Genomic DNA, 11,994 nt, shown 5'->3' on the forward strand with positions numbered 1-11,994 from the left:
CTCTCTTACTTCCTGTCAATTTACTATGATAGAAAGAATGGGGAAAACATGTTGGCCAATAATACATCTAATCCTAAATTAAAAAATTACTGGGATATCTTTTTGTTCTGTATCCATTACTTACATTTTCTTTAGAAACTGATTGGATAGTTTAGATTAGAATATTAGTACAAAAATATATAATTCTCTTTGTGTACTAGTACACAACAAACTTTTACTCCTCAACATACACCTTAGCATTATGGCAACTATCATACTACACAGACCACTCTCCACAACCTTAATTTTGCCACCATTTGCCTTTCTCCACTCCATTACCTAATGATTTTTTTTCCAACATTAATAGTTATGGATCTTAGCTGTAGTAGCTGGTTGCACTGGTTGAAGATATTTTGCTAAAGGCTGTGTGCAGCAGGGAGGTTAGAGGGGATGATGGAACACTAGCCTCCCCAGAGGGAGCAGAGTTAAGGCAGCGGTGTGTGGTTTATAATGTATGTTAGTTGTAGTAATGGTGAAGTGTATGTTTGTGGAGGGAGGAGTAGAGGTTCTGTATCATTAGGTGACTTAACTTGTCATGACTTTTCTTTTGTGGGTTTGTATACTGTGTGAGTAGCAAACCTAATTACCTCATAACAAAGTGTTGTGTATATTAATTTCCTATTTTTTTATGTTTAATCTGCTCTTGTTGTATAACGGGCAGTGGACCTGTGGGGTGATAAAAGTACAGCTCTTGGTGGAGAACATTTTATCTCTCAGCAGCTGCGCATGGATCCTCATTCATCTGCAGCTGTGCATGAGTCTGTTGTGAGATAAAATCTGACAAAAATGTAGATTTCCCTAATGGAGAAGTTTGTATGTGTGTCCATCATATTTGCATGCACCCAGCCCGCAACAATCAGGTTTGAGTGCACAGCACACAAACTGTTAGTTATAATGTGAATAACACCTAAAAATGACTCAACAATTTCTTTTAAACAAAGTACCTATTGTGCCAGATTTAGTAAGGAGCCACCTCTCTCTTAATGTACATTGTGCAGATAGACCAGGGGTAGGCAACCTATGGCACGTGTGTCGAAGGCGGCACACGAGCTGATTTTCAGTGGCGCTCACACTGCTCGGGTCCCGGCCACCGGTCCAGGGGGGCTCTGCATTTTAATTTAATTTTAAATGAAGTTTCTTAAACATTTTAAAAATCTTATTTACTTTACATTCAACAATAGTTTAGTTATGTATTAGAGACTTATAGAAAGAGACCTTCTAAAGACGTTAAAATGTATTACTGGCATGCAAAACCTTAAATTAGAGTGAATAAATGAAGACTCGGCACACCACTTCTAAAGGTTGCCGATCCCTGATATAGACAATGTTTCTCAAGACATTGGACAGCAATGAAAAGTAGCGTTGTGAAGAACAAATTGCAGCTCAGCACAAGCAGAAATACTTCCTACTAACCATTTAAATTTCACATCAGTTGGCCACCTACTTTTAGAGGAAAAACAGAAATATATACCTCACTTTAGAATTCAACATTTAACTGAGGAGTTGTTATCATGAACCTCCATAATGAATTTTTTTCATCTGAGCAGGAAGGTGGGAAAGAAACTATTTTCAAAGCCCAAGCACATCATCTCCATAATGGTTCTGAGCTTTACCAACCCAGAGTGTCAGAATTTGGTTCTGTCACTATCTGCCCTGTTACCTTGCGTGCCTTACTGCTGTGTGTCAGTACCCTGACACCAGTAGCCAGCCTAAAAACATAAAGGTCTCACCTTAGTTGTCACTAGCCTAGTTACTCCTTACATGTTGACATCAACAGCCCTTTCAGGCCTGAGTCTCCCCAGATCTGCCCATCCTTAGTTCTTAACTACCAGACATTTGGACTTTTTCCCTCTGGTTCATCACCCCTGAAGGAGTGAAAGCTACTCCTAATGTTATAGGTTCACTTTGGCACAAACACACCACACAGTCTTCACAACAGAAACCTGTTTGGGGTAAAAATAAACAAAAAAATAATTTAATAGAAAAGTCATAGTTTCAAAGGTTAAATAGTAAGGGAAGAAAACATATCTGTGTTACACAGAAAATAAGCATAGACACAACCCCAGGCTTTACACTTGTATATTAGCTAAATTCCCATTTCTAATGCAAGTTACCTATAGCCTCTGGACAGTTTCCCAGCATGCCCTCTGTCCTAGAGGGGTTCCAGTATTCCACAGACAGCCCTGTGCTTAGGTGCTGGCCCTCCATTTCTGAGTAAAAAAAATCTCAGCAACAAGCCTGCTTTTAAAGGGTGTACTCTCTCAGACTCTGGCGATGCATGGTGAGGGAAATTCCCTCATCTCTTAGATTTTTGAGGGCTTGTGTATGCCTACAGTGCTGCATCAGGAGCTAATAGAGGAGGTATCTGAGCCTCTAACTATTATCTTTGGAAAATCATGGGAGACAGGAGAGATTCCAGAAGACTGGAAAAGGGCAAATATAGTGCCCATCTATAAAAACGGAAATAAAAACAATCCAGGAAACTACAGACCAGTTAGTTTAACTTCTGTGCCAGGGAAGATAATGGAGCAAGTAATTAAGGAAATCATCTGCAAACACTTGGAAGGTGGTAAGGTGATAGGGAACAGCCAGCATGGATTTGTGAAGAACAAATCATGTCAAACCAATCTGATAGCTTTCTTTGATAGGATAACGAGCCTTGTGGATAAGGGTGAAGCTGTGGATGTGGTATACCTAGACTTTAGTAAGGCATTTGATACGGTCTCGCATGATATTCTTATCGATAAATTAGGCAAATACAATTTAGATGGGGCTACTATAAGGTGGGCGCATAACTGGCTGGATAACCATACTCAGAGAGTTGTTATTAATGGTTCCCAATCCTGCTGGAAAGGCATAACGAGTGGGGTACCCCAGGGGTCTGTTTTGGGACTGGCTCTGTTCAATATCTTCATCAACAACTTAGATATTGGCATAGAAAGTACGCTTATTAAGTTTGCGGATGATACCAAACTGGGAGGTATTGCAACTGCTTTGGAGGACAGGGTCATAATTCAAAATGATCTGGACAAATTGGAGAAATGGTCTGAGTTAAACAGGATGAAGTTTAACAAAGACAAATGCAAAGTGCTCCACTTAGGAAGAAAAAAAATCAGTTTCACACATACAGAATGGGAAGAGACTGTCTAGGGAGGAGTACGGCAGAAAGGGATCTAGGGGTTATAGTGGACCACAAGCTAAATATGAGTCAACAGTGTGATGCTGTTGCAAAAAAAGCAAACATGATTCTGGGATGTATTAACAGGTGTGTTGTGAGCAAGACATGAGAAGTCATTCTTCCGCTCTACTCTGCTCTGCTTAGGCCTCAGCTGGAGTATTGTGTCCAGTTCTGGGCACCGCATTTTAAAAAAGATGTGGAGAAATTGGAAAGGGTCCAGAGAAGAGCAACAAGAATGATTAAAGGTCTTGAGAACATGACCTATGAAGGAAGGCTGAAAGAATTGGGTTTGTTTAGTTTGGAAAAGAGAAGACTGAGAGGGGACATGATAGCAGTTTTCAGGCATTTAAAAGGGTGTCATAAGGAGGAGGGAGAAAACTTGTTCACCTTAGCCTCTAAGGATAGAACAAGAAGCAATGGGTTTAAACTGCAGCAAGGAAGGTCTAGGTTGGACATTAGGATAAAGTTCCTAACTGTCAGGGTGGTTAAACACTGGAATAAATTGCCTAGGGATGTTGTGGAGTCTCCATCTCTGGAGATATTTAAGAGTAGGTTAGATAAATGTCTATCAGGGATGGTCTAGACAGTATTTGGTCCTGCCATGCGGGCAGGGGACTGGACTCGATGACCTCTCGAGGTCCCTTCCAGTCCTAGAATCTATGAATCTATGAATCAGTGCAGCTGCACTGCACCACTGAGAGGCAGTAGTTATGTTGATGGGAGAAGCCCTCCCCATGACATGGTGCTGTCTACATAAGGGGTTAGGTCAATATAACGGTGTCACCCAGGGGTGTGGATTTTCCAGAGTGATATAATTATACCAACATAAGTTTGTAGTGTAGACCAAGGCCAAGACTGCAGTTTTCTTTTCAGTCTCAAATTGTTTCAGTTTTTTTCTCATTAACACGAATGATCCACCATTATCTCTTCATGGCTGGACGATGAATGGGTACTTGAAGTTGGTTTTGTGTAAACAACTAGCTTGGGGGACGCCCCTCCCTGCCTGAGAGCTTGAGAGGTGATGCTGTAGTTGCACCACAGTTACAATTTCAATGATTTATACATGCACACATTCATAATCATAATCTGTATACATATCTCCCAATCACCATCAAATTCAGAACATTACAAGCTTTCAGAAAAAAAACTTTCCTCAATACACTTATGTATTACAGCCGTACTGTATACAATCAGGTGATTCAATTACGTATTCTTTGGTGTTCAGGCTCCCTATTCTCCCACTACGTTCACTGGACCCTTTCTTTAGTGGTTCACCCAGACCAGTAAGGGGTTCTGTCACCATCTGCCCTGTAACCCTGGGTGCCTCTGTGCTGTGCAGCTTTGGCTCAGAGCTCTGACACCAGGAGCATTCTGACAGCATCGTGGTCTCACCCTGGCTTCCACCAGTTCAGATACTCCTTGCAGGATGACCCCAATAACCTTTCCAGTCCTTAGTCTCCCCATGGCCACCTCCCCTGCAGTGCCCAGTCTCTCTTACTAGACACTCAGAGGTAACACCAAATTCTGTGCCTCTAAGAAGCCAGTACACACAACAGCTTGTTAGCTCAGATGGGATTATACACCCCACCTTAATACACAGCACTGAGATTGTTTGTTTGTAGTGAAACTAAGAATAAAGTTGTATTAACAAAGAACATAGATTTACCTGTTTTCAAGCAAAAGTCAGAGAGATATGAAAGGGTTACAAACAAAACAAAAATAACTAGTGTCTAAAATTTAATTCCAGCAAGATATACCTTTGCCTAAGATAGTTTTTTTTTATGCATACCAAGTTTTCAGCATTCTCCAGCATGACTGGCTGTTGCAGACAGGACCAATCCTCACAGAAAAAAGGGCTGGTTTCTTTGTTGCCTCAGGAGATGGATACCCAAATGGCTGTTTTGCTTCTGCTTATATTTCCCCAAACTCCTTGTTTTCTACCCTGAGTCATAAGTGACCTCATGCTATTCTTCCCTTCTTATTGACTTCCCATCCCCCATTTTGGAACTTCCATTGTTTTGATTCTATAATGCTTAGTTTACATTGGAGATTGGTAGATAGTTATCTTCCCCCCTGTTTGGGAGAAAACCTGTTTCTCCCTTTGTTTGGTCACCAACTTTTAAAGCATAATATCAGTGAGTATTCATCATTCTTCATATAGTGTTAATGCAGACCTTTCACAATGATAGCAATCACCAGTCATAGGCTTCCATAAAAGATCTTATTTGATACACTTGTATGGTATAGTAAAATTGTATACAATCAAATGATTCCACTGTGGGTGAGCACCTGTAACAAGAGGTGAAACTTTACAAAGAATGTATCTGTGATAGTCCTTTGGCCTATGTGTGATTGATAGTAACTTTAGTTATTCCATTACAAATAACACTATCAAATATTTTCCCTAAACAGCCATCATTGTCTAAGGCTTTTATTTTACTCTCCATAACTTTGAGTATGAGCTGTACTCTGGTACTCTTTCACCTACCAGTACACTAAGAGTCACATTCTCTACTGAGATCCGCCCTCTTTGGTCTCTCAGGCAGCTCAAAGAAGCTGGATATGAGTCAGCAGTGTGCCCTTGTTGCCAAGAAGGCCAACGGCATATTGGGCTGTATTAGTAGGAACATTGCCAGCAGATCGAGGGAAGTGATTTGTCCCCTCTATTCAACACTGGTGAGGCAACATCTGGAGTATTGTGTCCAGTTTTGGGCCCCCCACTACAGAAAGGATGTGGACAAATTGGAGAGAGTCCAGCGGAGGGCAGTGAAAATGAGTAGGGGGCTGAGCACATAACTTATGAGGAGAGGCTGAGGGAACTGGGGTTATTTAGTCTGCTGAAGAGAAGAGTGAGGGGGGATTTGATAGCAGCCTTCAACTACCTGAAGGGGGGTTACAAAGAGGATGGAGCTAGGCTGTTCTCAGTGGTGGTAGATGACAGAACAAGGAGCAATGGTCTCCAGTTGCAGTGGGGGAGGTCGAGGTTGGATATTAGGAAACATTATTTCACTGGAATAGGTTATCTAGGGCGGCGGTGGAATCTCCATCCTTAGAGGTTTTTAAGGCCTGGCTTGACAAAGCCCTGGCTGGGATGATTTAATTAGTGTTGGTCCTGCTTTGAGCAGGGAGTTGGACTAGATGACCTCCTGAGGTCTCTTCCAACCCTAATATTCTATGATTCTATGACTTTATGATTCAATTGCTTGTTCTTTGTAGTTCAGATCCCCTGTTCTCCCCATGGGTGTCTGGACCCTAATCCTCACAGGTTCTGTGTTCAGGTTCACAGAAGAAATATGGTTATACTCATGAGGAAAGAATGGAATGGAAACATGCAGCTTGGCAGCAGACACCCTACTGACTCTTAGATCTTGCTGCCCATCCATTTTAAACCTTGGGAGTAGCCGTACTCCTCATTTCTTTTCAACCTTTACATCATCACATCATTATTGGCCTACCACCCTTTTGTTGACTTTTGAGCCAGCAGAATTAGGGGCAGTCCAGTCAGTCCTTTATTGTGGGGGTGCCCTCTGATGAATCACGGGAGAGATGCTAGAGAGAACACTATAACTATAAGCTATGGTTGCCTCATAAATTGGGCTTCCCCTTCCCTCTCTATCACCTTGTTACAAGGAGAGGTTAAACAACTCTGGGAGGGGTCAGGAAGGGACCTGCAGCTTGCCCTGTATATATAAAACCTTGTATCCACCCATAACATGTGCATCCAACACATGGTTGGTCTTTGTTTCCAGTCTAATACATTTTAGAGCAGGTTCTCATCAGTATGGAAAAGATATGACAAGAGCTGCTGTTGCATTGGCTCAACCAGTTGTCCAAATTCTAGCTCAAGGTGCAGTATCTTACATGTAGGAATTATTCAAAAGTCCCTGTTCCCAACAGCTGTTCTGGGCACTATAAAATGAGTATTTCAGGAGTCCCAGAATGCATTGGTACAACCACACTTGTAAGCTGTGCTGCATCAGAATGCACCAAAGTGTTTGTCAAAAGCGGTAGTTTTGTAGTTTTCTGGGGTGCATGCACAAATGAAGCAACAAGTTATTTCATGTAATCACTGTCAGTGGAATTCAGTGCAAAATGTGTACTTGCTAAAAAAAATCAATCTGTTTTAACAATATATCTGTGTATTAAATTAAACTATATAAAACACTGAATGCATACTCAAGGTATGGACCTATTAAGAGAATATATTTTGCTGCTATATTTCATTGTCTAGCTAATGGCATTGTGCCTTAGCTTATATCAATAAGCATATACAATGAAGGATGCCGCATAGCACATGCATATAATTGATGCAATTGAGTGAGATTTGCATGTCTTTATAGCAACATTTTGTTTTCTTGATATACATTTATACCACTCTTGCAAAATTGTATGTGCTCATTCGTACTTGTCCTGAGCTAGGTTTAGGGTATTTTGTTTGTTTGTTTCTTTTTTTGTTTTTATTTTGGTTTTACAAATAAGTAAAATATCATGAAGGCAGGAAGGTTGTTTGTTTGTTTTTTTCAGTAGCATGGTCATCATGGGAAGGATTGGTGAGTAGATTTTGTGCCTAACATGCTAAATTTCAATTGCAGTTTTCCAAGATTGATGTATAAACATCTTTTTCTAAAAATACTTTGATCAGATTTCCAGTTGGTCTGTTTATTGAGTTAGTAGTTTACAGAAAGAAGTAGGTGAAGAATTACATCTTAACAAATGTAATAATAAATGTAAACATTTATAGCTAGATTGTTTCTTTTAGGGGCAGCCTTGAGCAGGGATGGTGCATAAACTGCTCCAGTCCAGAAATGGAAGTGACAGGCATTGTGCCTCAGAGATATTCATATGAAACACAGTTCATTCCCTGCTTGCCCCTCAGGCTCAGTGTCAGGGATAGGAATTTGCCACTGGCCTATGCCAGAAGCATATTATGACCCCCTCTTCCCCACTCCCAGTGTGAAAGCCGGATATGGGGGCCAGGGACAGATGAGTGGTGGGGCCTGTCTCACTCCTGTGCATTTGTGTTATCCAAGTCACAGACTAGGCAAAGGTGATCACAACACTTAAGAATTGCAGAACCTACAGATTTATATTGGTTTTGCTGTAATTCTCCTCCCTCCCTTTTTCTTCCCCCAACAGACTGCCTGATACTAGCAGGGACTTACAGGCTGATCCAATGCCCATTGTGGTCAATAGTAGATTTCCATTGCCTTCAATGGGCATTGAATCAGACCCTTAGTCAAAAGTAAGTAAATATTTTTTCTTCAAATTAATTAATTTGGGATTCATTACTATAACTAAAGTGGGGTTTTTTTTCAGCTTGAAGACACTTTCTTTCTGATAGGCAGCTAGAGGATAAATTTCAAAGGCTTGAAACTAAAAACAATTCACATACATTTCTTCACAAAAATAGTTGCTGACGCACACATCCATACTCCCAGGCCCAAAACAAAAGTAACAAATCAGAATTGCAAATCAAAATAAAATGTCCTTTAAATAGAGTATTATAGTTTAAGAAAAACAATAATAACAACAACAACAACAAATACTAAAAGTCCTGATTCTAGCTTACACTAAGGCCATACCACTTTGGCAGTGTAAAAGTGCCTAATGTAAACTGAAATCATGCCCTCTAAAGAAATTCAGAGTAATCAAAAAGTTATGCTCTTTCATTAATTTTAACTTTGTCCTGCATTGCTGCCCATCTTTCACCTGCAGGTGAAAGGTTCATACTATTTGTCCCATGCCCTGCTGACTGTGTGAACTCAGAAATATGCTCTTGAGTTGTATAATAGTATCATCCACAACAAATCTTCATCTTATGTTGGATTTTAGAGGGTTTATGTTATATATCAGGAAGGACAAATCTTTATATCCTTGGGCTTTGATACCCATAAAGGTAATGGTTCCCAAATTTGTCCCCGTGTTGGACAGCTGATTCACTGCAGCATGCAAGGTTTTGACTGAGTGGAGAAAAGATGCAATGGTATCACTAGTAGTTGTTGTTGTAGTTTTTCTTAAACTTTATACATCCTAACTATGTCTGCTAATGTCTCACAAATTAATGAATGAGTAACATCTATAGATTCTTTATTAATTCAGGAACTGTGTCCAAAATTCTTAAACTTTTAAGCATTACTTTGCAGGAAAAAAAACCCCAGAAAGTTGATCTATGTAATACAATTATTATAATAAATAATTTTAAAATCTTCAAATTTTTAATTGAGTGATGGGGAAAGGTTGATTTTTATTTTTGTTTTCTTTTGCTTTTTAACCTCACCCTTTGAAAGCTTGATTTATGCAGGAGCGCTGCTAGCTTTTTTGCCGCCCTAGGTGGGGGAAGGTCCCGCGTCCCTGAAATGCCACCCCCGACAGAGGCAGTGGAAGGTCCCGCCTCCGAAATACCGCTGACAACAGGGGCAGCCGAAGATCCAGCCACCGTGGTCGCTGCCCCCCAAATGTTAGTGCCCTAGGCGACCACCTAGGTCGCCTAATGGATTTTGCCGGCCCTGGATTTATGGAATAACAGCTAATATTTCCCCCCTTTTGATTCATGGAAATCAAAATAACATTGGGGAACAACAACACTTCTAAATACTTGAAAAAAAAATTACCAGGTATTTGACGAGTCAGCCTCAATACATACTCTTGATCTGAAAAATAATATATAATACTAAGAATGCTGCTTGGAAATTTACTATTTTTAAGATCCCAAATGGATTGAAAACTGATTTTAGTTCTGTCATTGTAACCAGAGGTAGTGAACCAAGAGGGATAACAAAAAAGTTTCCACATATGTGTGGTATTGATTCTTGCCAATTTCCAAGCCTCCTTAAACAAAATCAAAGTTAATGTATCACAAAAATCTTCAGTTTGAGCAATAGAGAAGTTAAAATATAAATGTAATATTTGCAGTCATTCTCAGATTTTCCAGCCAGCTTTTCCACAAAGTAATCTTCAGTTAATTATGGATTTTGGATTTGAATAAAAGAAATTTTGTTAGACAAATGGCTTTGTTTTAGGGTAGATGATAAGGCAGTACAGACTATATACTCTAACAAGTAGCAGTGGGATGCTACTTTCTCACTGGCTTATCTATGAGGTGAGAGTCCACACCGTGTCTCAGATAAACCGTAATAAGACAGTGTTAGAGGGTCTGAGTCACAGTCTAAATTCAACAGGAATCCCTCCATTCACTTCTGTGGCCTTTGGATTAAACCCATAAAGTCTTTCCTTTCACTAATGAATCAAGAGAGGTAAAAGTAATATTGCCAGGACTAGTTGGAAACAGTTTGTTGAAAGATTTTTGACCAAAAAATTTCAACAAAATACAATTTTGGCAGAAAGTGTCTGTCTTCCTCATTTTTGTTTAAAAAAAAATCAAAACATTTTCAGTTTGGAGGTTTTCATGTTTTTGATGATAAATTGAAAGTTTCACGGGAATTCTATTTTCCAATCAGCTTTAATGGGTGACAGTGCAATATTTTAAATATATTTTATATTATTATGTTTTCCAATATCAGTATCTTTGCAGTTTTTTTTTAATTAAAACATTGATAAGACCTGAGTGAAAATCCACAATTTCCATCCCATGGGAAATTCTGATATTTCAACATTTGTTTGTTTGTTTCCAGATTTGGGATGAAAAGTTGAAATAAAACATTTTTTATAGAAAGAAAAATTCTAATTCAGAAATGATGAAACTACATATCCCATGAAGCATCTAGAGTCAGAGGACTCCCAAGATGTATCACACATCTCAGTAAGTGGGAGACCACATTGCATTGTGGGACATGTAGTCTGGTCAAGCAGCCCTGTCTATAGGGGAGAATGAGGGCATATGGAACACAAACTTCAATTCCCATGAGGCACCACACACTTTAGGTAGATGCAGTTTAATATTGAACAGACCTCAAATGAAGTATTTCAGTTCAATTTAGGAAACTGAAATATTTTTACTCAGATTGAACCAACTGAAATGAAATATTTTATTTTGATTTTTCTGCATTATGTTTTGATTTTTAAAAAAGTGCATTTCTACTGAAAAAATCATATTCAGAGAAAATTCCTGACAAGCTCTAATGTTGATCTTCTGTTAATAATGAACTTTTTCTGATTGTCAGTTTGGTCAGTAATGTGGTACATAAATTACCTGTTGTAACTCTGGAAATGTTTGTAAAATAGAATGTAATTAGTTATTTTGCCATTTTATTTCTTGGGAATATTGGTAGAATTTTGAATGATAGCTATCACAAGGCGACATAAAAAATAACTGGTAATTTCAGTATCGTAATATGAAATTTCAGTTGACATGTGGTAGGTTACACTATGATAGCTCTGCAAATGAATTGCATACAATACAAATTGTTCCGCATTTTTAGTATTAAAGGAAAGATTCACATAAAATATTTAAATGTATTCTGAGCAGAACTTGTTTCAACACTTCTCGTTAAGGTTGACTAAGAGTTTCCATTATAAGCCCCCATTTTTAGATGCTTACAACTTTGCCAGACTTTAGTTACTTGGGCTAAAATTCTCCATACTTACCCTCTCTCTCTCTCAGGCTGTTTATTAATTTTCAGTAAAAACGGTATCCAAAAATGCGTTTAGGGAAAAATAAGTAGTTTTGCTTGTTATTTTTTTCACCCAGCTGTTTCTTTTAAAGGGGGTAGTGCCTAGACAGTTTGGAGCAGGAACATTATATTTGGGAGGTGGCCAATCCTGGGAATTAGAGGAGGTACATTTTGTTTTCCCAATGAAAATCCACCCAGATTTGGTTA

The sequence above is a fragment of the Chrysemys picta genome, unplaced genomic scaffold, assembly GCF_011386835.1.
Source record: "Chrysemys picta bellii isolate R12L10 unplaced genomic scaffold, ASM1138683v2 scaf450, whole genome shotgun sequence".
NCBI lineage: Eukaryota > Metazoa > Chordata > Testudines > Emydidae > Chrysemys > Chrysemys picta.